At 34.0% G+C, this 24,941-nt stretch overlaps 1 pseudogene; it reads right to left on the reverse strand.

Moving 5' to 3' along the window:
- LOC114404414 overlaps positions 1 to 22,778 on the reverse strand; it is a 23,109-nt pseudogene extending 331 nt beyond the window's left edge.
- Between the last annotated feature and the right edge of the window lie 2,163 nt (positions 22,779 to 24,941).

A 24,941-nucleotide genomic window follows, 5' to 3' on the forward strand; every position in this document is an offset into this window, starting at 1 on the left:
AAACCAAGTCAACCCAACAAACAGTTAAATCATAAATGCTACGTACCTTTGTGAAGCTCCGCTTATAGGTAAAATCTTCCTTTTTTTTTACCTTAAAAGGATACTAATTAACAACGTTTCTCTTTAGCTTGACCTACACATCAAAAGAGACAACAAATCAACTACCTCTCAGCCTGGAAGATTATGATTGTCATCAATTGGCTCAAAACCAACATATTCCTATAGCTAGGAAAACTATTGTGACAATCTTACAACTAGCTCAAATTCATTTACAAAGAAAAGCTGCATACATTCTAGCAGCAACGGTCTTCAACTCTTGGTAAAATCCTCAACCCTAGTCACTGGTCAGCAAGGATCCCAAATTCTTGTAACATCCTCAACCCTGTTTATAAATACGACAATGTTATAAATATTCTAAGTATCACCCTTTTAGTATTTTATACCTTATTCATATACAAAGAAAACCAAGCAACCACAAATATCACAATGCTATAAATATTCTAAGTATCATCCAACATCATTAAAGGGCTAATAAAAACATCTCAATGTAAAACCACAACAAACATCTTATGTACTACACGAGTGAGCAACTAATAAGTAAAACAAAGCTTTCACAACGAAAATTCAGCAGAAAGTAAAGAAAATGATTGAACAAATGAACAAGATTTTTCCACATATGCAAAGCCTAATCCAAGAACTATTGCAAAGACAAAATTTACCATGAATTGGAATTGGGTAACTCAGAATTGAAGCTCGACATTCCTCTTTCAGCTCCCTTGTCATCTTCAACAACAATTATTGTACCTGCATGTCCAGTTACTCAAACAAAAAGGCAATAGACCTGGTTACAAAAAGTTTCCTTGTAGATACTATAACTACCATTAAAAGCTTTTGTAATTATTTTTTTCCTTAGGGATAGATGCATTTCAAAATAAACCATGCATGACTTAGCCATCTTGTTAGCACTTGCTACCTCAAAACCATCTCTTCTATGGAACTCTTTAACCTGCTCCATTAGTTAAAAACAAAACAAGGATCAGTAAATCCTTCAGAAAAATGTCTTACGATACATATTATATTAGCAGGTCATTCAAATTCCTAAAGTAGTCCACATTTTCACCAGTAACCAAAAAAACTGGTCATAAAATTAGTCCTAATCATCAACAACCAAAGATAAGAATTATGATAAAAAAGTTGAAAGCTGATGTTGAAAAGAAAGAATGATGCTTACCTCTATGTCAGGTAAATTTTTATATTGCGGCAGCACCAGTCGCTCGGCAAATTCAGTGTATGAGCATGGAACTGATTCAGTTATACCATAAGAAAATTTGAAAGAAATTGAATCTTCTACAGTTGAGCTTTGCTGGAGAAGACAATCAGGGCTCACTGGAAGTAGAGGAAATATTCAAATCATTCACATGATCCTTGATCACAATGAATTACAACTTGTTATGGTCATCTTCAATTTCAAGATGATTATAACAGCATGTTCATAGTTAATCTAGGTTATAATTTCAGTATACATCTCATAATCAGGAGCATGCAAACAGATTAAACAGCTTTACATGACTTCTATTTCCAACATAGGAGTGAGGGAAAGAAGATAGATCTGATGAATTTAAAGAAAAATAAATTATGCATAATAACAAATATCTCTAAAACTACAGAGGCAGCATGAACATTGCAAGTGATCAATATCAGAATTCAGAAGCTACTAACTGAACACTGCAAGCATGTTGTATCTCCAACCACACAGGCAGCAAAGAGAGGGGAAAACGAAACACATAGAAAAATCAAAGAGAGAGGAAAAAAGAAAGGCTAGGGTTCAGTTTGGCCTTCAAAGATGATTACAACATGAACGGCGGCCAAATATGTTTTACCAAAATAATAATCAATAACTATAGTTATGTATGTAAGGGTAATAATTAATTTACCTCTACAACAGGATCCTGGTATGAAGTAGTTTTGTATGTAAATCTTGCACAGACAGCCAAAATAATAAAGCATTGACCAACCTATTATTTATCCCTGAATCATTAGTCCTCCCAAGAAGCCTCGGTCCCAACTGCCTATCTAAACAGTCTGGAGAACAAAATAAGTAGTCAATAAATGGTTTAAAACAGGCACAAGGTGAGAAATAAAACAGGCACAAGGTGAGACATAAAACATGCACTTAAACCAGTATTCATTCCTCAAACTCAATACTAAACTAGCGTTTAGAATTCAGGAACACTTGCCCCAAAACATCACTTACACAAGTTGCACTTAAACCACCTGGTCATACTTCAAAATTCATAAACTAAAACAAAAAGTATGTACACTAGCCAGAGCTACAAAACTTTCACCACAAAAATCACTTACACCAATTACTCTACCACACACAACAACACAACTTTTATTTATCTTACCGGATGACATTAACTACACAGATCAGCAGGCAACTGAAATTCATCAATCTACCAAACACGGATCACTCACGACAAACAACAACAAGAACAATAACAAACAAAGCCTTACTCAGTCAGACTTACACATTAATTGTACTAAAAATGTAAAACACAAAACATCTATACTCCCTGTTAAGAACACATTGAACATTTATTCCCCCTCAATTCCTTATTTATTTTGTCTCTGTATCTATACATTTTAGTCCTTATATCTAAAAAATACTCATTTTAATAGGTTTTGTACCACTCTTGGGCCAAAGATCAAATAAATACCTGGTAGCTTGTTCACTGTAGAAAGTATCTGGCCTTGTTCCAAGTTTCATGAACTTCATATCTACTTATTGTTATCTATCCCCAATGATCAAGAAAAAACCTCTACTTGAAAGCCTGCACAAATTCTGAACACTACAACTTTAATGCTACTACAGATCCCATAAAGTAAAGGTCAGGATACTATGCTTAAGTAATTATAGAGGGAGAAAACAGCCCAAGACAGGAATTCACATGATTATGTCATGGTTGTAGTTGTTGCACGATGTTGGAGACCATGCACTCATGGATTATATCATGGTTCTGGTTCATGATTATGCAACACCCCAACATGATAGTAGCACCTTCTATTTCAATAAGCAAACTAAGAACTGGAGGAGAGGGTGAATAAATCACTATATACGAAGGTTGAAGACCAGGACATGAATTCACATGATATCATTCTTCATACTACTATGCATGAGAAAAACCCAAAAAATAAAGAACAGAAAGAAATATGCAAAAAATCCTTACCTCAACTTTCATATAACAATGGCCCTCACAACCTCATTGGTTTGCATATAACTCTGCAAGAACTTCAATTTATAGATGTGGTGTCCTCATCTACAGATGAAATAAAGCAAGAAACAGTAAATTTCAATTTTTGTCTTCATGCACTGAGAAAGAGTACACAACACAGTAACTGTATAGAAAAGTACTTGTGCTAGATGCCATGCATTGATGCACAACAGTAAACTGTATAGAGAAGAACTTATGCTAGATGCCATGCATTGATGCAAATTTGTCTCTACCCTAGTGCCTTTGGAAGTTACTTGCAACTTCAAGCTGAACTAGATGGATGAAGAATACTCTAATTTAGTTACACCAGATTTCAGATCCTTATGCCCACAATGCCGGTTCCAGACATGTAACAACTAATAAGAAACTGAAGAACTTTAAAATTCAAATACCGATGACTTATAACGTTACACAACTCATCAGTATTGTTTTGTTCATATTTTGAGCAAGGGAATTGAGAGAAAGGCTATAACAAGAATATATTTTCACAAATAATTACTAGGATAGACAAAGTAATCTCTTCTTAGACTTTTGATTTATTTTTTCACAAATAATTAAAAGAATCACCCCATCTTCAAATATTATAAAAAATTATGAACCTTACCTTAAGTACGCACTATACAAAATGGAGTCACAGTTCACACAGTCAGGAGTCATGAAATTTTGAAGACTTGCCATCTGAAACTGAATTATACTACGTTTTTCAATCCCCTAATCCTCTTTAAATCTCTTAGAAATGATTTGGGGAGAGAATTTGTTATCATTCATTTATCAATATTGCAGACTTAAATGACCTCTTCAGCATAAATTTGTGACTTTGTTATGTTGTCACTAGATGAACGACTTACTATACTTTTCAACAATTGAAATTTCTTCTAAACCCATGCTTGAGCCTATCTGAGTCAAACTACACATTTCACTTAATCTAAACAAGTGTTTATTGGTAGAGGGTTTCTTTATGTACATGTTTTATTTGTTCTAATTCATTTTCTAAGTAAGGCAGATACGACATATTCCAGCTAATGGTAAATCTGTACGCAGAGAGGTTTATTCAGATGCTAAGATTGCTTAGCGACAGGGCGAATGAATTAACAAACATTGAGATATTAAAGGTATTTCTCTGGAGTTATAATTTATGTATAACATCTTGCATACTTAGAAGTAAGAATGTCATTTTCTTCCTAGACAAAGGTGAGCCAGCCTTAAATTTTCCAACTCTCTAGCATATGGGAAATTAAGTTACCTGCTTTCCTATTCATCTGTATTACAGACTACGTTGTGATGTGATACTAACATAGAATGGATCAGAAAAGTGACTTGCATGCTAAGAATGGAATTTTATTGCAATTCTCTCTTGTTCCATGAAGTGCTCCTCATAGCACAATGTGTAGTGCTTACTCCTTATATCAATAGCTTTGTCTCCTGTGGAATGATGTACATTGGATTTAAAATGTCATCGGACTTTCATTAACAAAATTTCTAGATATTTGTTAATTTCATATGAAATGAGTATAAGCCATATGAAATAAGTAAAACACAAGTAGCCTTTCCATCCAACTGAAAAAATTTTAAGTGCCGTTATGAAATGAGTATTACCAAAAAGCTTGAAATGAGTATGGCTTACAGTATTACCAAAATGCTTGGACAGTCAACAGTCAAGCAATAAGGATCTAGCATGCCTACATCTTAGTACCTTCTACAAAACTGAAGAAAACCAAGTCAACCCAACAAACAGTTAAATCATAAAGGCTACGTACCTTTGTGAAGCTCCGCTTAAACGTAAAATCTTCCTTTTTTTTTTTACCTTAAAAGGATACTAATTAATAACGTTTCTCTTTACCTTGACCTACACATTAAAAGAGACAACAAATCAACTACCTCTCAGCCTGGAAGATTATGATTGGTCATCAATTGGCTCAAAACCAACAAATTCCTATAGCTAGGAAAACTATTGTGACAATCTTACAACTAGCTCAAATTCATTTACAAAGAAAAGCTGCATACATTCTAGTAGCAACGGTCTTCGACTCTTGGTAACATCCTTAACCCTGGTCACTCGTCAGCAAGGATCCCAAACTCTTGTAACATCCTCAACCCTGTTCATAAATACAACAATGTTATAAATATTCTAGATGGAGGTCTTGGTGGATGGCTCTTACATGGTCTGTATGGCAGTTGAGGAACAAGATTATATTATCAAGTGGGACTTTCAACGGAAACAAACTGATGGAGGACTCCCTATTTTTACTTTGGACGTGGCTCAGAAACTATGAGAAAGATTTTATATCTCATTACAATCAGTGGTCATCTAACCTTAGAGAGACTTTTATTTTTAGACAAGGGTAGCAGTCATAGTGTATTGATAGTTGTATAACCAAGCTGTCTAGTTTGGTTCCCAACAAGACTGCTGTCAATTGTCTAGTCTGGCTTGGGAACCATTTATCTGGATTTTATTGTAATCACGGTACCTCTAACCATATATATATATATATATATATATATATATATATATATATATATATATATATTTTTTTTTTTTTTTGCTGACCCAAAAAAATAAAAAAATAAAAATATTCTAAGTATCACCCTTTTAGTATTTTATTCCTTATTCATAAATAAAGAAAACCAAGCAACCACAAATATCAAAATGTTATAAATATTCTAAGTATCATCCAACATCATTAAAGGGCTAATAAAAACATCTCAATGTAAAACCACAACAAACATCTTATGTACCACACGAGTGAGCAACTAATAAGTAAAACAAAACATTCACAACGAAAATTCAGCAGAAAGTAAAGAAAATGATTGAACAAATGAACAAGATTTCTCCACATATGCAAACCCTATCAAGGAACTATTGCAAGATTTCTGGATGTCCTCACGGAACAAATCCAAGAGATAGCGCCGAGATGCATGCTTTTTGCAGATGACATAGTCCTCCTTGGAGAGTCGAGGGAGGAGTTGAATGAGAGGTTGGAAACTTGGAGACGAGCTCTAGAAACACATGGCTTTCGCCTAAGCAGAAGCAAATCGGAGTATATGAAATGTAAGTTCAACAAAAGTAGGAGGGTATCTAACTCAGAGGTGAAAATAGGAGACCATATTATCCCTCAAGTCACACGGTTTAAATATCTTGGGTCTGTAATACAGGATGATGGAGAAATTGAAGGGGATGTGAATCATCGCATTCAAGCAGGATGGATGAAATGGAGAAAAGCATCGGGGGTGTTATGTGATGCAAAGGTACCGATCAAGCTAAAGGGAAAGTTTTATCGGACTGCGGTAAGACCGGCGATTTTGTACGGAACAGAATGTTGGGCGGTCAAGAGCCAACATGAGACTCAAGTAGGTGTAGCGGAGATGAGGATGTTGCGGTGGATGTGTGGTAAGACTTGACAGGATAAAATTAGAAACGGAGCTATTAGAGAGAGGGTTAGAGTAGCGCCTATTGTAGAGAAGATGGTGGAAAATAGACTTAGGTGGTTTGGGCATGTAGAGAGAAGACCGGTAGACTCTGTAGTGAGGAGAGTAGACCAGATGGAGAGAAGGTAAACAATTCGAGGCAGAGGAAGACCCAAAAAGACTATAAGAGAGGTTATCAAGAAGGATCTCGAACTTAATGATTTGGATAGAAGTATGGTACTTGATAGAATATTATGGCGGAAGTTGATCCATGTAGCCGACCCCACCTAGTGGGATAAGGCGTTGTTGTTGTTGTTGTTGTTGTTGGAATTGGGTAACTCAGAATTGAAGCTCGGCATTCCTCTTTCAGCTCCCTTGTCATCTTCAACAACAACAATCCTCCTGGTAGTTCTACTCCCCATACATCATTCTCACCACCACATCATCAATTCCCCTGCACCTCAACAAAACATAAAAACTTCGTACCCCATTGCCCAGAGGCTCTTCGCTATGCGAAGGTATGGGTTCGAATCCGGAAACAGCCTCTTTGCATATGCAAGGGTAAGGCTGCGTACAACATCCCTCCCCCATACCTCAACAAAACATGAAAACCTTAAAACCCCTAACCCAAAACAAACAACAAATTCAATAGTTAAATCATAAATCAACAAACAGTTAAATCAGTTGGTGAGTGGGTCATGGCGGAAAGAATCCACGCGGTGGAGAAAGAAAGTGGAGAGCGGGTCACAGTGGAGCAGCGAAACAGCGACTACCCACGGCGGTGCAGTAGCAGTCTTGAGGATGGACAGCACGACGAACAACGCGCTATACTACCCAGTGGTCATTCACAAAAACCAATGGGTAATAGTATTATCCAGCAGACAACAATGGATTGGCAGAAAAGTGAAGCAGAGGAGACTATAGGGGTAAACATTGTAGAACGGGTGGCAAGAGGGGGAGTGAGACCAACCAGGATGATGAGAGTGGTGAAGAGGGTAGCTTCGTGGGATCTCCGACAGCGGAGAGAACCCAAGTGGTGGAGAAAGAAGTTGGTGAGTGGGTCATGGTGGAAAGAACCCACGTGGCGGAGAAAGAAAGTGGAGAGTGGGTCACGGCGGAGCAGCCAAACAGCGAAGACCCACAGCGGTGCAGTAGCGGTCTCGATGATGGACATAACGACAAACAGCGCGTTACACTACCCAGTGGTCATTCACACAGACCTATGGGAAACTCGGTCTAGTCGGATACACTCAATTTCCCAGTTGTACTCTCTCACTTTCCAATATACTTTGGTCTGTCTATTATATCTACTTTCACATAGTCCTACATCTGTCTACTGTTCTCACACGCTGCCCAATGTTTGTTTATTGCTTTCTCACATAGCCCAGTACATTACTTTTTTTTGGTTTAAGCTACTTTTTGTTGTTTGTTAACATGTGAATATAAAAATAGAGAAAAACAACACAAAATAGGATTTGAACCAAAGGTCATTAAGTTTTCTAAACTATTTAAAGCCACTGCACATTTATTACTATTGAGTAGATAACTTTAACAATTTTAACATGCAAAAATTATATACTTGAAAATACTAAACTATTTTTTTCTCCCCATAAAAAAAATAGATGTCTACACCATAAGATAATTATAAAATTATAAAAGATGAAAGAGAAAATAAATTAGTACTAATGTTATCTTTTTATCCTTTTAATTTTTATTGTTTTCAATTTCTCTCATATCCTTTTAATGAAGTTTATATTATTTTTCTTCTGATAAAATATTAGACTATTTTTTTCTAACATCAAAGAGAAATTCTGGATCTGTCAATGGTAGGATGATATACCTCACGGCATCTTCCTTGAGAACCTTAGTTGGTTGCCGATCAAGAAGCAGGAATAGTTCTCCTCTAGGACAATAATTAGTAATCAAACCAAACGTGAGTTTTGGTCTGCAGGTTTGAAATATTTAACAAATTTAGTAAATTAAATAGTAAAGGAGCCACGTGAAAATCCTTGCTACTCTTTAGCTTCAGAATTAAATGTAATAGGAAATAAAGGCAATAGTCCAGCTCAAGACAATATAATTTGTGAAGTCATTATCTATAAAACAATGATATCTATGATAAAAAGGTTGTGATGTGACATATTGGAACTCTGTCATCGCTAAAGAGATCCTAATGTTCCTACCAGTTATTCTAATTGATAAATACTAATCATTCTGTTAGTTATTTTAAAGTAGTATTCGAGTTACAAACCTGGAAGGAAGCATATAGATAATGCAGGTAGAAAAGGGTGGTTCAACTTGTCAAGAATTTCGCTGCATAGCCGTGGACAATTTGAGATCAGAATTCCCTGCACACAGCCAAAAGATTTGATTAATGTCAATCATGAAACAAAAAATGTTATTGTCACCATAAAATCGTACAGAAAAATACTAAATTATCAAAAAATGGTTATGTTAAATACCACCATAAAGCATGGAAGAGCAAGAATCCCACAGAATTTGATATTGGTGTTATAAGTAGGAAAAAATCATGAAATTAGAAAATTAAATATAATAAGGAAATGAATTTGCAATTCCTTCTTACTCATTGTCATGACATTGTCCCATGTAAAAATTTATATAACCTCATTGAAAACCTGGTCCTTGAGATCAATGACAAAAAGTAAAAGAGCTAGGGGAGGGGGCAAAGAATGAGTTAAATTATTTTTTTTTACCAAAACCTGATGCATTCACAGAGGAACTTTGAAAGCAATTAAAATTATAGATTTTGCAAGCTTGTCCAATGAGGTGACAATGAAAATACCTAGTGTTACTACCTGATATACAGTTTTTGCTGCTCGTTTTATTGTCAATTCCAACTGCATCGATGCATCTTTAACAAGCAGGTACCACGAACCAGAGCAGCAACCAAGTTGACCTTCTTTAGACTCTAAAATACCATAGAAAACAAGGTATGTAAAATGTGCAACTAGTCAGATATTAATCAGATCCTTCTTAAACCATAAATTAAGACATTTTCCACAGCAAGCCAGGGAAGGCATTTCAATGGCTAAAAAATTAGATGCCAACTTTTCTGCAAAATAACATGTTGGTTAAAACACAGAAGTTTCTTAGCAAGTAGCTAGGCAGTGGCACCACATAAATGTAACAAAACATTGTAATTTTTCAATATTTATGTTATTGCTAAGCTGAACATACTTGTGATGATACTTATGTTCACTTTAGCATGCATACTAGAAATGTGATTAGCAAGTTAAAATTAAATAAAATAAATGCTCTATCAAGATAACACCAAAAGTTAACATCTATTGTTCCAAGTGACAAGATTAGTTTCATTTAAATAAGGTATTAAGTTTGAGCTTTGTTAATAGAAAAATTAGGCACTAGGAAAGTTTTATCCCCTTAAATGGGTCCACCTAACCTGAGTTGGATTAGTTAGAGCTCCTTGTGATTTCACATATCAAAGAGTCACAAACAGGAAATAAGATAAAATAAAATAAATTAAAATTTAGTGCAGTGTTATAGGAAACTTTGGTTGTCATGTTTGATATACAAAATGCTATAGGTTTTCTTTGCTGCACTTGTCAACACTTAAAATTAGAATTTTTTCAAACATAATACATTCAATGTATAACTTTTCAGGTTTATCAAGCATGCCCTTAATGTAAGAAAACCAACTTGAAAACCAAAAGCAATCAATCACGATCAGTGATAAGGCATCTCAAACATGTTTTATTGCCTTTAATACCGCTTGAACTTTTACTTGCTTAGTAACAACTTTCTGCTTCTGGTCTTCACCTTTTGAACTACCCAATAATGAAACTGGGACTAAAGGTGACAAAACAGGTATTTCCTCAGATGAATTTGCCCAACACGGCAACACTTTGAACAAAAGAGGTATCCATGCTTCATAGCTATTCTACAAAAGATTAGCAATCAAACAATGTAAAATTAAAAATATAACTACATCAGATTTGATCATGCAAGAATCACTACTATCGATTCCATTCAATCCCTCAGTCCAAGCAAAAGCCTTCTCCATAAAAAGAACTTTGAATTTTCAAATAAATTTATCAATGGTGAACTTTTCTCAATTAGGAAAATGAGTTAAGATATGAAAGAATCCAAATTAGAGAAACCACTAGAAAGGTCCAGAATCCAAATTCTCCTAACTGTGACAAATGAAAGATTGACATATTCTAGGAGAGATTGTAAGCCTTGAGCTTTGCTATGATTAAGATACCAAAAGTGAGATTCCCAGGAAATACAGTCACTCTGAAGAAAACACAAAAGGAAGACTGGTTATGTATACTGAAATTTCATCCTTCTGTAATTACACTTTCTGTTTCTTTGTTTTATGTTTACAGAAGGCTGAAATGAGATGTCTTTTACCCAAAACTTTGCTGGATAATGGATAGTTTCCAATAGGCACCCAAAACAGTGGAGAAAATAACAAGGGCAAAGTTGACAAAGTTTGCAACTATAGTTGGGGTGGTCAAACAAAGATGCCATCTTATGTAAACAAACTGGTGTTCCCTGAGATATGCATGACTACTTTGAGGACCATAGTCATGCAAGAAGATGAGCTTTTCAAGTTTTCCTGAATGCTGGAAGAGGTTTGGTTTCTATGCAACATTTTATTTTTCATATTTCCCTTGGAATGTCAGAAAATTAGCTCCTTCACAGTCTAACGATTTAAGTATTTTTCTGTCCACCCAAATCCTCAAATAATGATGGGAGTAAATAATGAGGGGAGGGATGATAGCCCCTTCACTTCCCCTTCCCCACCAAACATTGAACCAAACAAGCTATTCTTTAAAAGACCTCTCCTCTCCAGCCAAATACTATGGTAAGGTGCAACACAAAGGCTAATCCAATACAGACAAAAAAACAGGAAGCCAAAAAGTTGTAGACACAAAGGCTCCCCACCCCCCAACTTCATCAATTATATCATTACATTATTAACATCCCTAATCTTTAGCCTTTTTGTGTTGCAATTCAGACTTGTTAGCATCACAATTTGAAATACAAGGCCAAGCAAATCAAAACATGATAAATATTATGCAAAAAGAATTGAACATACCCTGCAAACGTGCATTCCAGGAGAAGAAAGTAACAGTCATGACAGGTCCATAAAGTGTCTGACCCATGTCCATAAAGTAACAGTCATGGCAGGTGCATATAATAAAATTTTACACTTTCCTAAAGTTCCATTGGCTGAAAAGTATTTTTCTTTGTTCTACTATTAATGCATAGCATTTTGATCTGGTCATGCTCAAAATTAGAGTATCATAACTGCTGTAATTTAAAAACAGAAATACTAACGGATCTAGTTCAGTTGGTTGAGCAATGTGCGTGACTTGTTGTATACCCCCTCCTGTATCAGAGTTCAATTCCTATGGATCAAAAAAAAAAAAAAAAAACAGAACTTTATGTTCTCAATGCCATGTATAGTTTACTCTGGAGTTTGGACAGTGTCAAGACACACATTTAGCATTTAGGACTTATAATAATTCATTGGCATCTTAGAAGCCAGTTCTTATGCCTGATAAGTTTTCATTCTGCTGCAGGATCAAGTAATTGGAATACTAGACTGGGAATTGTCTACCCTTGGTAACCAAATGTGTGATGTTGCATATAGCTGTATGGTATGTACTATATTGTCATTTTTCTGCATCAAGACTTTTTGGCAAATAAAGATGTGTTATAATAATGCATTCCACTTACAGTGTGCTTGGTTGGACGGAAATGGAGGAGGATAGAAAACAATCATTCCTTCTTTTCAAATTTCAAAAAGAGTGTAGAAAATTAAGTGAAGGATCTATCAATAATAAGTGAATTAATTTATGTTAGGGCACCACTCACAATGACTGGCTGGCCTGCTCTCAACAATGCCCAAGTCTAACTAACTAGTTCCAACTCATCATTACTCACTAACTCCTGCTAACCAGCTTCCTAATCTGTCTTTTTCCTGACCAACTCTTATGTTGTCTACTCCATGACTCAACCATGTGTCCTAACATGGCCCTTTCTTGGAGCTACAGCCTTGTCCTTAAGGATCAAAGAAGGAAACTGGCTACATCGCACAAATTCATCCTCCCACATTGTGATTAATTTTCCCTTCCTCTTTTCCAGCCTTTGTTGAATCTTGTCTCTCCTAAATAACTTGTCTGCTAACCATTACCATTACATATTCTGGCCCCACTTCATCCTCCCACATTGTGATTAATTTTCCCTTCCTCTTTCCCACATTGAGGAAGGCACAATTTAATTATGAATTTTTTTTTTTGGAAGGCAGAAAATATATAGTATTAATATAAACATATCAGTACCAGAGGTACGGATGCAAGATGAACAAATACAAGACACCTATGGTGCCGCCCTCCAAAAAAGAGAAGAACCCAACCAAGACCCCACCACAGAAGATACAGGAAACCCAACCCAACTCAACCAAAAGACTCCGAAAGATTGGTAGACCAATGGTTAAAAAGAGTGTTGAAATCTTTCTCTCTAGCTTTTAACCAAGACCAAGCTAGAAATAAAGCATCATCCATCACTTTGGATGAGCACTATATGGCAGCATAGGAATTTAATTATGAATATTATAATGCATATTTAGTGATTAACATAAATGAATTTTGAATGTGCAGTGAACGTATCCTTTTTCATTAGCATAATAGACACTCTTAAAAAAACCATTATACAATTCAAAACTACAACATAATAAGAACAAACAACATTATGCTCCCTTTGTTCTAATTTTTATACCACCATACGGAATATTGGTACAAAAGCTGAGGAACAAGGGGCAGTTAACAGAGAACACAAACCAGAGGTCCAAATACAGAAGCCAGGGGTGCAAATAAAAGGAAAATCAAAGATGGCCAGGGGTACACCATAAGACTATGTATAAGAAAGAAAGGGAGAAAGGAAGCTGACCTGGAATGAAGAATTGCTAGATGGTTGATGGTCCTGCCTTAGGGAGACAAGCTTACCCATAAATTGTTAGCCATTAATTCCTTAGATATACCTTTGCACAAAATGTCAAATTATGTTACCAAGGAATTAGTATAAATAAAGCAATTGTAAGACACAATGGAGATATGAAAACTTAAGCTTACCTTCCACTCTTACCTTGTCTGGAGGTGCTGGCCTCGAATCCAATTTTTCTTTTCGATTTTCTGTATCAAATACACAACATCAGTAGTATACAATAATACCCTAGGGTATATATATTCAAAACTAGAAGTGTAAAATCGTTGACGATCTGGCCTGTATAATCGTCAACGACAACCACGACAGTGCTGGTGTGCTTCACGACGGCAACCAACTTAGAGAGACAAGCTTAAGGGCGCAAAATGAGTGAGGTAATGCGGGCTAGGGTAGAGTGCAAGTATGCTAGGGAAAAAGATGAAAATTTACTTCAGATTCAAAGACGGTGTTTATAAAACCCGTCTTTGGATAATGCAGTTCAACAACGGTGTCCACTAAACCCGTTTTTGTAACGCGCAGATGACGTTGTTTTCAACAAAAACGTAGTTGAAATAAATCTCTTATTTACTATAATGCCACCGCCTCTAAAACAACATCATTTTTGGAACCACTGTTGTTGAATGCGCATCGTAGAATACTATTATTTTAGTAGTGTTTATTGCTTTCTCACACAGCCCAGTACATTACTTTTTTGTTGTTTACGCTACTTTGTGTTGTTTGTGAACATAAAAATAGAGAAAAACAACACAAAATAGGATTTGAACCAAGGTCATTAAGTTTTCTAAAATATTAAAAGCCACTGCACATTTTGACTTGCCTCAAAATAAGTGGCACAAAATCTTGACTTGCCTCCACAACCTGCACATTTTGTTAGTCACCTAAAGAGATCAAAAATATTATTTGTATCTTAACAAACTTGAATAATTTATTCCTCTTCCAAATCAAGACATTCAGTCCCCCTATTTTTAGAATATCCTAGATGATCTCTTAAGAATCATTCTTCTTTTTATATTTTTTTATGATTTGTTCCCTTATTTAATTAGGATCTTTGTAATTATAGGCATGTTTGATTAGAAGGTGATTTATAGGCATATCAAATCATGTATATAAGAATAAAATCTCCTATAATTATATTTATTGCAATCATACTGTATAAAGCAGACTTTGTTGTGTAGGTAAGACACAGTTCCAACGTCTGTTGTATTTGTTTTTCTGTCTTTCAACAACAGTTTTTCATGAGAGGAATAAGCATATAAATTGTCATTTTATCAGAGAGAAGGTTCAACAAAATCTTATATCTACCTCCCACATAAGGGCAAGTGACCAACTAACAGATCTGTTCACAAAGGTTGTGACCGGAAAACACTGTTATTTCATTTGTAACAAGCTAGGCATGATTAATATTTATGCTCAAACTTGGGATTTGGGAACAATGTTAAAGAGTTATTATGGATTGAGTTAGAATTAGACTATTGAAAGTATATGGGCTTGGCCCAAATATAGTTTGCACTGCATTGTATTTAAATCTTAAAATATTAGCATATAATACAAAAAAATACAACAATAACGAAAATAGCCTTTTGAGCATTAACATTTAACCAGACCCAAGGAAAAGAAAATGCAAAAGACAAATATCAACTAAAGAAACATGTCAAACAAATATTGGCATTCAGGGAAGTAACAACTAGTTGCAAGTAAAACTTACATATTCTTAGGAAAGAAATGAGCTTGTACCCTTGGAATAGATCTATCTTCTACCAAATTGAGTTTTTTGAGGGCAGCTCTAGTGCATTTGGATTTCCATGGGTCAATCGTAGACCAGACATGACACATAACCCACACCGTAGGAAATAACATCAAGCATAAATACAGGAGGGAGTAGATGTTTTTATTTTTTCAGAACCCAAGAAGAAGATAAGGATCCTCTAGATTATAGGAAACAAAGAGAAAGGCCCAACCAAACCATAATGAAAGATTCCCTTTTTTCATTCACAAAGGTGTAAAAACTGATACAAAAAAGAATTGACCATTTATCTTTAAATATTCCAAATTACATGAAAAATGATAGAAGCAGGGAATGATGGTAAATAAAACAACAAAAAAGAAAAGATATCAAAAAGGCATGTCAGACACCTGGTCTAGAGAATCTTGAAGCGAATAATGGGCTTCTTATAAGGTAAAATTGTTATACTTCAGAGTGTAAGAGAATCACTCATTACAAGACATAACATTTAGAGTTTGGTTCTAATGATTGGATATTTTTAGCCAGATCAAACTTGACCTGCATTTGAGTTCAGTAGTAGTTAGTAGATTAGGTTGCAGTCCCTACAGGAAAAATATATATCAGCCCATATTAACCATAAACAGTAATAAATTCTTCTTACAAATTTAAAAAAGAATACACATTGAAACCATATTTCTCCAAAATATAGTGTTGGAATTTTGTTGGGTACACTTGAATGCATGAAAGTGTTTCATTTTTAAGTATATTGAATACATGAACACTGTATAAAAAAAAAAAAAAATACATGAACACAATATAACAAAATATAAAACCAACGTGCATTAAGGATCTCATGTTTTTGTATAAAAGCATAAGTTTTATTTTGATATAGTCATGGGTTCGAATCCGGAAACAGCCTCTTTGCATATGCAAGGGTAAGGCTGCGTACAGCATCCCTCCCCCATACCTTCGCATAGCGAAGAGCCTCTGGGCAATGGGGTACGAAGAAGTAAATACTGTCAAATGTAAAAAAAAAAATTGTAAATTAATTTAATATTGAGTTAATTAATAGGCATGTGCATTGTTTGTGCAAGAAAATTATATTATCAATCAACTAGAAATATTTATCATATAACTTTAATAATAATTATCATGAATATCAATAAATTTATCACACATATGACAGTTTGTGATTAAATAATAGTGTAAAAGTTTTTTACACTTTTAATCAACTAACTAGAAATGATGACATATAAAAAATTATTAAATTAATTATTATAAAAGTTAACAGACTTATTATATATGATAATTTATAATTAAATAAAAGCATAAAAAGTTTTTATAAAATTTCAGTGCATAAATTATTTACTATGTATTATTTATTCTAAAAAATTATTTTAGATACGATTTTTAAATAATTATTATAAAAATCAATACTCTTATCATAATCGATAATTTATGATCAGATTATTATCATAGTTAGTGAATTTGAATTAAACTCTAAAAGCAAATACAATTCAAACCTTGAGGGGAATTAAACTCTAAGAGAAAACTACAAATCAAGTTGATGGAAATAAAAGTAAAAACTAAGTGCAAAAAAAGAGCCAGCAAAGCAACCAATTGAACTCCAATAATGCATGTATTAGCAACAGCATACAGAATGACAACAAATCAAGTCACAGGAATGAAATTAATAAATCATCACACATTCAAAATAAAATAAAGGCTAAAATACACTATTGGTCCCCTATAATGCTCAATCCGCAATTTTGGTCCCCCTATTTTTTAAAATCAGCGATTTTGGTTCTTCTGTTAGTTGACCGTTAATTGATTATCCATGGTCAAACATTGAGTGAAAAATAAAAGTATGTAGGAGACCAAAATTGCAGATTGAGCATTATAGGGGGACCAAAAATGTATTTTACCCTAAAATAAATTCATGAAAATAATGAAACATACAGCAGGAAGAAGGTTGGAAACTGCAGTGCCTGATGATGTAATGGCTACTGCTGGAATGTGAGATCCTCTTCCATATCCAACAGCATCATATGCAAGTGAATGCTCATCGAAGCATGAAATACATGTGATTAATTTGTGACTTGCAGCAGCAACAGCAACAAGGGAAGGTCTAGATCAAGGAGCAATACACAAATACTAAACAAAAGAATAAATCAGAATCATGCATTAACATTGGTGCATATGTAATATTTATCAGATCATCTCACCATCAAACCAAGTCTTGTGCATTCTTCAACAATAAGCGATGCCCAAACAGTGTTAATATTGGCACTTTCTTTCAGGGAGTTTGATAATTCATTGGCATGATCCAACTGATAATACAAGAGACAAACATAACAAGGACAAACTTCAGACAAATACAACAGATAAACATAACAACTAGAAATAACCTGGCAAATGAATAATTTTCTTCTTTTTTCTATGGTACATGAATTAAATTTCCCAAAATCTAAGGTGTTCGGCAACCATCAAAGCTAGATATCTAGGTGAAATAGAGCTTATTTTTAGATCTAGACCATTTGGTTATTTAAATTTTAAAAATCTTATTCATCTTATAATTGATTTTGAGATAGAATTTGTTCTTAAAAAGCTCAACTCTAAGTTGGCTTTCTTCTAGTCTAAAATTTTCCAAACTTCCATTCCCTTTTATTCTTCCTCTCTCACAGAGTCATTGCAGAATAAGATAAAGGCGTAAAGACCTATACATCCAAAAGTCAATCATCCTGCAAAAAAAATTAATATTATAAATTGAATTTGAATTAGTTTTTTTGTTAGAGCTGTAATAAAAAGAGTAAAAACAATTCATTTACCTAATGTAACATGAATAGAGTTCAAACGTGCTGTCTTCGTTCTTTTAATAAAATGTTGAATTTCAGTACAAGGTAAGTGGGCAGTGTACTGTCTGTGATTCAAGACCAAAGGGATCTTGTGTGCAGTGTTATAAAACTCAGACTGGACCAGCCAGTCCAACCGGTTAAACCGGAACCCGGGCATAGCACCGGTTCGGGTCACATATCAAATCGGATATGCATCTAACCCGGTGCCATGTAATCAACCCAACACTGAACCAGTAAGAACTGGGAAACTCGGTCTAGTCGGATACACTCAATTTCCCAGTTGTACTCTCTCACTTTGCAAATTATAAAACATATTTATTTGAAAAATTAATGAATATTTTGGACTGGTAATTGCACTATAATGCTATTCCCAGCCTTTGTTTAAAGAACGAACACAGTTGCAATTGCATGGCATCTATTGTCATATTAATGAAAAGCTCATTACCACATAATAAAATAAGCAAAGAAACATTTTTTTTATTTTCTAAATAACTATTTATTAGCAGCTTGATCCTTCACCCAATCCTTTATGACATGCATATTTACTGAAATTTTTATCAGAATAAAATAAGGGAATGGGAGAATGTCATTGTTATAAGGGTGCAAAGCTCCAAATATTAAAATTTAAAAATATAACCTAAAGGTGAAAATATTTGTTATAAAAGACTCAGGTTGATAAGGAGTACTCAGACAGATAACTGAATCATTTTAATAATTTACCTGCTTTAAAGGACAGCAATGGACATACCTAAACACTCTGAAATGCTTCTTCAGATATTCCTGCAACTTAGGGACATCCTGTCTCCAAAAAATATCCCAGAGAGCACCATCTGAAGCACCCCCCCAAACAACAAATCACCTTGATTTATTTTTACTTTGTCAACCTCTATGAGCTCTGATCCATATGAAATGCCATCCTCATTAGCAATGGCAACCTCATTACTACCAGACGGTTGATGAAACTGATCAACTTCTTTCCCATCACATAATCCACCTTCTTGTTCCATGACTTCAACACTACTTTGCCTGTCCAAAGCATTTATTGTAGAAGATGAATTATTAAGCATGTCAACATTAGTTTCTCCATCCTGATCATCACCAAGTAGCTCCCTTTTCTCTTGCTCGAGATGCTTTTGCTTCAACTTCTCAATGACAGTAAGTTGATCAGAATCCAGTTTCACTTCAGCAATATGAGTCAACGCATTTACCTAAAACAGCAAAATTATTAAAAAAAAAATGCTTCAATTCCTTCATTGATAAGCATGCACTCAGGGCCACATACAGCAAAATATACAAAACACTAACCAATGTTTGATCAGGAAAATCTATGCAACTGACATAAGTATATATACGCAAATTAAAGCCTTCTCTAAGCCAAAGGCATCATTCATTTCAAGTCCTTAAACATACTAATGTGAGGATTCTACTATCATAACAAGAGTAGTTTTTCTAATTATCAGTCAATCATTATAACAACCAGGGAAATAACTCGTCAAATATAGAATCAAATGAGAGTTTATGAATTGAAGACAATGCACAGAACTTAAAAACTGACATGGAACTGAAGCCACAAACTACTCATAAGAAGCAGAACAGAGAAATGCAATGGCTTATCAAAGACAACACTTTATACATCCTACAAACTATACACCATCCAATATGAAATCTATTTAAAAAGTTCAAATAATTTAGAAGAAATCCTTGAAAATAACAGCCCAGGAAAGAAATAAGCAAATAGAGCATACTGCATCAGACATATCACAATGGAGCTTAGTCACTGAATCACCACGTCCAAGCTCCTGAGGAAATCCATAAGCAATATATGTTTTTGGCCCCAGGTCTGGCTTTAGAGAACCATTAGGCAACTTCACAGCAAGGTTAAGAGAACACCTTTGTGAGGATCAGTATATTCCTTGAAGGGTAAGGAAGATATGAACTCAGCACAATGACGAGGCAATTGTTCCTCAAATAAATTAGAAGGAGGCCAATCTTTTAATTTCAATATCTGTGGCCAAGCAAGCCAATCCCTACGACCATTTGTATAGCAAGTAAAAAGTTGGTGGATATTAATTTCCCCCTGCATTTAACCAATACCTCAAAAGAGAAATGCAGAAATCAGCAGCAACTGAATAAACAAGTCCAGTAAAAGCAGTAAAGAATTACTAAATCAGTAAAATAAAGCAGATATGATTTACTCTAGTCTGATTACTAAACAGAAAAACAGAATGAGTACAAATCGAAAATAACATTTTCAACAAACTAAAAAAAATAAAAAGTACATTTTACCCAACATCAGCTAGATGCTGTAAGTCTAAGAACTAGACAAACATACCAAAGGATGCAAGGGCAACAAGAAAGGTCTGGGCAGGCAAAGCAAAAACCGCAAAATGGGGCAGGGACAAGAAACAGCCAAACATTGAGATAAAATTTTCTAAGATCATAAGATAAGGAGCAAAACCTAGGACTAAGAAGATGAATATGATGATGATGGTAGCAGGATAAATTGATCACACTAGCCATATTTCTTGAGAATGATGGAGAGACAGCATAAAGCATGAAACAAGGGCTTAAAATTTGAGACTAATATAAAAACTACACTCAGAAAAATGATTTCTAATTATCACCCTAATGTGCGTTTTGTTTACCAACATTCCACCTTAGGCCGGTATCTCTTTATGACCCAGATAGCAGAACATCTACAAACTGTTTCTTAAAGTGGAACCATCCACCAAAAAATTGTAATTTTTCAGTAATTCACAAAATATTTCAAGGACATTCTGTTCTGATGACTCTATGGAATTCAATAACTGACAATATTAAATGCACTGAAATAACTCTCAAGTCTCAATCCAGAAAAGGTGGAGTTACTGAATTCAGGAAACATGTAGGAAATTCAACAACATAAAAATTGCTAATATTAAATAATTCTCCAAATGCCATAACTGCAGTGGTTCCAGTCAAAATAAGTACCAACATTAAACAATTAAACATAATCTTCATGAGAATGAAGGTGAAGAATGAAATTTGTGTAAAAAGCTCTCCATGGTCAATAAAGTTAAAGATTGGGAAATTAAGCAAACCTCAGTCCAATCTAAGCAATCAATTGTTTTCTCCGCCAAATGTTGGCCATGCTTGGTATTAGTTACATGACGTAATGCACGCCACATGACAAGCGATTCCCAGCTTAAACCAGATGTACATTCAAGCACATTGCTGACAATGACAGGCTCCCCCTTTTCCCAATGCCACTGAAAATGCCTTAAATCCTTGTACTGAAGATCTACAGCTTTTGGATAGAATAAATAGTTGTCAGTCAAATCTTCTCAAGAAGCAGCCTTCCTCATATTACTATAGCTAACATCTGTGTTTCTATCAAGCTTCAAACATGAACAGAAGTTGTCTGCAGTCTTAACTACATTTTGAAGCTTGTATGCTTGCACTAGTTCTTTTGCTTTACACACTAACTCAGACAAAATGTTGACCCAATACGCTTCTCAGTTCAAGAAAACCATGGTTACATTCATCATTGACTTTTGGACAAGGAATTCAGGGAAGTAAAAACTAGTTGCAAGTAAAACTTACATATTCTTAGGAAAGAAATGAGCTTGTCCCTTGGAATAGATCTATCTTCTACCAAATTGAGTTTTTTGAGGGCAGCTCTAGTGCATTTGGATTTACATGTGTCAATCGTAGACCAGACATGACACATAACCCACACCGTAGGAAATAACATCAAGCATAAATACAGGAGGGAGTTGATGTTTTTATTTTTTCAGAACCCAAGAAGAAGATAAGGATCCTCTAGATTATAGGAAACAAAGAGAAAGGCCCAACCAAACCGTAATGAAAGATTCCCTTTTTTCATTCACAAAGGTGTAAAAGATACAAAAAAGAATTGACCATTCAACGTTAAATATTCCAAATTACATGAAAAATGATAGAAGCAGGGAATGATGGTAAATAAAACAACAAAAACAGAAAAGATATCAAAAAGGCATGTCAGGCACCTGGTCTAGAGAATCTTGAAGCGAATAATGGGCTTCTTGAAAAGTAGAGAAGGAAAATTCATCCCATGCAAGGGTCATTGACAGAATGGAAACACTTTCCAGCTCATCTAACTCAATCTGGGAGCGGCTAAAGAATTAGTATTTAAAGTTATTAAAGTAATGGCAATAAGATTGTTGAACCTTTACCTGAGGTATGAAAAACCAAAAAGAACCTTTCTTTCTGGTGACTCACATTATCATCCAAATTGACATAGAGTGATTTAGAGTCGGCGTCGTTCTTGGAAACATAAATGAGAGGAAAGACCGAGGAGGAGTGGGGTTGGGAGCAAAACAAAGTGAAGGTCTTAGGACAGGGAGGGAGCGCCACCTGAAACCTAAGGAATCCAGTTGGGGAAGAAGGGGAAGGAGAATTCAAGATTTGGAGAGCCTCCTTCCGTTTCTGAAGTCCCTCCTCCAATGCTAACGGATATAAAACGAAACTCTCACTCTCTATATATAAGAGAAAACCGCCAAAGGACATTAAATTACTGATATTCTAACGGATGTAAAACCAAACTCTCATTCTCTATATATAAAAAAACCGCCTACATAATTATAAGATTGAACATTATATTATTGATATTGGTAAGAATAGGAGATTATTACATTTACCTTTTACTCACTATCTATAAATATAAAAAAGAAAACTATCAACATAATTATAAAATTGAACATATTATATTATTGACATTAGGTTAAAATAGGGGGAAAAGAGTCTATTTATGGGTTTTTTTTATCAATTACGGGTAAAAAAAAATTTCAATTTTCCAATCGGAAATATATTTTAAAAAATTATCTTAAACGGGGTAAGTCGAAAAAGGTGTTAGGACTTCTAACGTAGTAACACCTGTTACGACTTGTTATTTTTTTAATTGAAGTCGTAAAAAGATGTATGATTTCAGTGCAAATGTTATTTTTTTACGACTTTAAAGTCGTTTTTTTTAAAACGAAAGTCATATTTTGTTTTACAACTTTAAAAATCTATAAAACTATTTTTTTTTCTTTTTGTTAAATTTTTTAAATGCTTTTTTACTATTTGTAGACATGTTTTTGTTATGTTAACCTATTTTTTTCTTTTCGTAAATCTGTTTTTTCTTTTAAATTTAATATTTTTATGGTTTTATTTTTATATTAAATAAAAAATTTAAAAAATATATTTAAATATATAAAAATAATATTAAGTTGATTTTATGAGTATATTTTTTGTGATTTTATTTGATATGTTATTATTTTATTTTAATGTTTTATTATTTAAAACATGTTATATATATTTTTAATATAGGTTACTTTAAATGTTTTTTATTTAAAGTTTAAATAATCTATCAATAAAAATTAAAAATAACATAATTAACACATTAATATAAAACACACAATACAAATAAAACGCATAATTGCTTGGTTCACCATGTTCATCAAAATCATGTTGTTGCTCATCATCACTGAAGTCGCTAACATTATCTCTTATTATAGGTTCTTTAGTAGTCATGTTGTTGCTCGTCAAATCATAGTTTTTTTGATTTTGTACTTCTATTTTGAGGTGATTTTTCACGAAATTGGTGCACGATATAATTTTTTTTAGATTCTATGACGTTCAAACCATAGAAAAAGCGAGTCACAAATATCATTAATGTGTTCGACATAATTTTTAAAAAAAGCAAAACATGGGTACTTAACCATTGATGCAAGGGTTCAAATTATAATTTTTTTATTTTGAGGTGTTATTCCATGGAACTGTTGCACGATATAATTTTTTTTGGATTCTTTGACGTTCAAACCATATAAAAAGTGAGTAACAAATATCATTAATGTGTTCGACATAATTTAAAAAAAAATACAGAACATGGGTACTTAACCATCGTTGCAGTTCAAATCATAGTTTTCTTGATTTTGTGCTTCTATTTTGAGGTGTTATTCCATGGAACTGGTGCACGATATAATTTTTTTTGGATTCTTTGACGTTCAAACCATAGAAAAATCGAGTCACAAATATCATTAATGTGTTCAACATAATTTTAAAAAATGCAGATCATGGGTACTTAACCATAGTTGCAAGGGTTCAAATCATTGTTTTTTTTTTTATTTTGTGCGTCTATTTTGCGGTGTTATTCCATGGAACTGGTGCATGATATAATTTTATTTGGATTCTATGAGGTTCAAATCATAGAAAAGGAAGCTCACCAATATCATTAATGTATTCGACATAATTTTAAAAAAATGTAGAATATATGTACTTAACCATAGTTACAAGGGTTCAAATCATAGTTTTTTTGATTTTGTGCTTCTATTTTGAGGTGTTATTCCATGGAACTAGTGCACGATATATTTTTTCTTGCTTTCTTTGACATTCAAACCATAGAAAAAGCGAGTTACAAATATCATTATTGTGTTCGACATAATTTTAAAAAAATGCAGAACTCGGATACTTAACCATAGTTGCAAGGGTTCAAATCATATATTTTTTTTTATTTTGTGCTTCTATTTTGAGTTGTTATTCCATAAAACTGGTGCATGATATAATTTTTTTTTATTCTATGATTTTCAAATCATAGGAAAAGAAAGTCACCAATATCATCAATGTATTCGACATAATTTTAAACAAATGCAAAACAAGGGTACTTAACCATTGTTGCAAGGGTTCAAATCA

Source organism: Glycine soja, unplaced genomic scaffold (assembly GCF_004193775.1).
Source record: "Glycine soja cultivar W05 unplaced genomic scaffold, ASM419377v2 tig00033679_1_pilon, whole genome shotgun sequence".
Taxonomy (NCBI): Eukaryota; Viridiplantae; Streptophyta; class Magnoliopsida; order Fabales; family Fabaceae; genus Glycine; species Glycine soja.